At 41.5% G+C, this 3,754-nt stretch overlaps 2 non-coding genes across 2 annotated transcripts; one reads left to right on the top strand and one right to left on the bottom strand.

The window, feature by feature from the left end:
- The first annotated feature begins 118 nt into the window (after positions 1-118).
- Positions 119-191, top strand: TRNAK-UUU (transfer RNA lysine (anticodon UUU)). Its single transcript has one exon. It is a non-coding gene; the product is annotated as a tRNA-Lys (tRNA).
- Positions 192-572: 381 nt separating this feature from the next.
- On the bottom strand, positions 573-645 carry TRNAK-UUU (transfer RNA lysine (anticodon UUU)). The gene has a single exon. It is a non-coding gene; the product is annotated as a tRNA-Lys (tRNA).
- Positions 646-3,754: the final 3,109 nt, after the last annotated feature.

Below are 3,754 nucleotides of genomic sequence, written 5' to 3'. Positions count from 1 at the left end.
TACGCACGGATCACGAACTTCCCTGGCGTTAAAGCAGTCACAAAATGTGGATGATGCAATCGCTCAAGGGCCCTCTATCTTATGTAAAACATAGCAGAACAACCGTTTCGCCACGGGAGCCCGGATAGCTCAGTCGGTAGAGCATCAGACTTTTAATCTGAGGGTCCAGGGTTCAAGTCCCTGTTCGGGCGGACGGTTTGTTTTTTTCTTAATAGATGAATAAAAAGTGTATACTTTATGATGTAAAACATCATGTTCTGAAATATGTACATATTGTTGAATAGTTAAATCAAGCTCATGAGGATATGCATTATCTCACAGACTTTTTTTGAGGTGAGAGCAGGAGCTGCTTGCTTTTAAGTGTTTTTTTCTTCCTTTTTCAGCTATGAGCAATCAGAAAACTGACGTCATTCTGGGAAACCACCATGCCAAACCTCAATACTTGCCAAGGAATTAAATGATTTTCCAGTCATTTTTTTTCCTCCCTGAGAACTTACTTATGTAACGTATTCTGAAACTAATGAAAAATGAATCAAGTAGTTTATAACATCCATCTTTGAGAAAACTACAAACGCCCGAACAGGGACTTGAACCCTGGACCCTCAGATTAAAAGTCTGATGCTCTACCGACTGAGCTATCCGGGCACTCATTGGCAAACTGATTTTCTGTTTACTTCATATAAGTCTAATAGATTGCTTTCTCTTTTTTTTTTTAGATGGAGTTCACTCTGTTGACAGGCTAGAATACACTGGCACAATCCCAGCTCACTGCAACGTCTGCCTCCCGAGTTGAAGTGATTCTCCTGCCTCAGCCTCCGGAGTAGCTGGGACACATCACCATACCCAGCTAATTTTTGTATTTTTAGTAGAGATGGGGCTTCACCAGGCCAGGATGGTCTCCATCTCTTGACCTCATAATCTGCCTGCCTTAGCTTACCCAAAGTGCTGGGATTACAGGGGTGAAACACCACGCCTGGCCTGCTTCCTTTTAAGTAGCTAGATTTAGGTTTTACTTAGGATTAAAGGTTTTTTATTTTCTTTTTCTTTTTTGTTTTAGCAAGATAAAGCAAAACAAATATTTGCCTTTCCTTTTCTTCTTGTTCCATTCACTCACTTAAAACATGTGTTCTTCAGCCTGTTTCATGTTTGATTCAAAGTTATCAGTATTTACTAACTCTCTAAAAGGAAATTAGTGGTAGTAAATTACAGAAAAATGGGCAACCAAGATAATATTCAAAATTCAGACATAGGGTTACAACTTCCTGCCTACCTTCCTTTCTTCCTTCCTTCCTTCCTTCCTACCTTCCTTCCTTCCTTCCTTCTTCCCTTCCTTTTTTCCTTTCAATCTTTGCAGCTGTGCTAAGGAGCAGCCTCTTTTTATTATACTTCTGCCTTCTATTTATCACTTCCCTGATGAGACCTCTTAATTTTAATTATTCTACCGAGCCAAATTACAGCATCTCTCCCATTAATGAAAAATACATTTCCATTCATCAGATGATGTAGCTGTTAGATAAGCATTCCTTAGCACAAAAGAAGAAAAGACACTTTGATTCATGCACAGAGGAGCTAATACTATTAGAAAATAGAAGTGATTGTGGAAAGGTCTGAATTTAAATTGTGGGAAAAGCAGTTTAGAGCTTTAATTTGACTCTGGATTGAATTTCTGCCTTTCCTCCTTTTTCAAGCAAGTTGCAGTTTTCTCTTCTTTGAGAAGGAGTCTCATTCTGTCATTCAGGCTGGGCGATCTGGCAACCTCTGCCTCCCAGGTTCAAGCAATTCTCCTGCCTCAGACTCTGCGTAGCTGGGATTACAGGTGCCTGCCACCAGGCCCGGCTAATATTTTTGAATTGTTTTTTAGTAGATACGGGGTTTCACCATGTTGGCCAGGCTGGTCTTGAACTCCTGACCTCAGATAATCTGCCCACCTTGGCCTGCTAAAGTGCTGGGATTACAGGAGTGAGCCACCACACCGGGCCTCAAGTTGCAGTTTAAGACAGACTCACAAGATGAATCTTCCCAAAGTAGTGTGTGCCAAGGGGAGCAACATAGAGTATTAAGAATACAAATCTCCAGCAGCCTAATTTTTCCTAAAATCAATATCTTTTTTTTTTGAGACAGAGTTTGGCTCTTGTTGCCCAAGCTTGAGTGCAATGGCACGATCTTGGCTCATTGCAACCTCTGCCTTCCGCGTTCAAGGGATTCTTCTGCCTCAGTCTCCTGAGTAGCTGGGATTACAGGCACCCACCACTATGCCCAGCTAATTTTTTGTATCTTTAGTGGAAACAAGGTTTCACCATGTTAGCTAGGCTGGTCTCAAACCTCTGACCTCAGGTGATCCGCCTGCCTCAGCCTCCCAAAGTGCTGGGATTACAGGCGTAAGCCACTGCACCCCGCCACCTAAAATCAATTTCATCAACCCTGACACATGGGATGTGGAACACAAGATTATGAAATTTCAAATACTGATAAGGGAATTCATTGTAGTTTCTGGGAACTAGTGGCTTCTGAACACAATGAACAACAAAATAACTCAGCCTCAGTTGGGGAAATTTTTCTTTCCTACAATTGTCTGATTCTTTTAGAACAAAGACCAACAAATTGCATGATCCTGAGCAGGCCTGGGTTTCCACATTTATAAAATAAGGGAAATTGATTAGATGGCCTCTAAGATAACTTGTAAATCTAAAGTTTTACCATTCTGTTACTTTTTCCGTTGTGAATAAGATTAGAAGTAACAGGCTCAAAATGTGCCAGAATGGAGTGATTTAATTCAACAAACATTTTCCCATCATCTATTATGGCTTAGGCTCTGTGCTGGCCCTAGAGTCTAAGATGAGTAGAGGGCATGGGTCCCACTAACAGTCTAAGAAAGAAGACACACCAACAAACAATTTCAACATAAAGTGAAGTGGCAGCAGATGAGGATGGACAGAAAGGCAGGCTTTATAAAATGAGGGTGGCCGAGTCCCTGAGTTTTCAGCAGGGAAACTTCATGATCAGAATTCAGTCTAAACAAGTAGCTATCAGAGGTGTACTGAAGAAATTGTAATGAGAAAAACACAGACATTTATTTATTTAGACATATTTTTTTCAGCACCCACTGTGCAGATAAGGAAAAACTGCTAGCACTGTTTCTATGAATGAGATGTGGAAATAAATTATACTACAAAAGTTTTTTTTGTTTGTTTTGTTTTTGAGACGGAGTTTCATTCTTGTTACCCAGGCTAGAGTGCAATGGCGCGATCTCGGCTCACCACAACCTCCGCCTCTTGGGTTCAAGCAATTCTCCTGCCTCAGCCTCCTGAGAAGCTGGCCACCATGCCCAGCTAATTTTTGTATATTTAGTAGAGACGGGGTTTCACCTTGTTGACCAGGATGGTCTCGATCTTTTTACCTCATGATCCACCCGCCTCGGCCTCCCAAAGTGCTGGGATTATAGGCGTGAGCCACCGTGCCTGGACTACAAAAGTTTTAAGGAAGGGAAAGGTGTCTGTCCAGGCCTCCTTAAAAGGACAAGAATAGATAAAGGGGTCTTCAAGTTTTTTCCTACCCAAAGACTTTGTTACATCAAATTCCTCTTCCTGCAAGATAACAAAACCAGCTGTTTAAATTAACTGAATGGGATTAATCAATCAAAATTTGCTTACTGGTTACCCACTGCTTCCACAACAGTGAGCTAGGCACAGTAGGGAGGAAAACGGAAAATCTGGAAGGAATGTAGGGACTGCACGGTGTATTTAGAGGATGGAGA

This window comes from Callithrix jacchus, chromosome 19 (assembly GCF_049354715.1).
Source record: "Callithrix jacchus isolate 240 chromosome 19, calJac240_pri, whole genome shotgun sequence".
In the NCBI taxonomy this organism is placed as follows: Eukaryota; Metazoa; Chordata; class Mammalia; order Primates; family Cebidae; genus Callithrix; species Callithrix jacchus.
The sequence above is the reverse complement of the archived record's forward strand: the minus strand, read 5'-3'. Positions and strand labels throughout refer to the sequence as shown.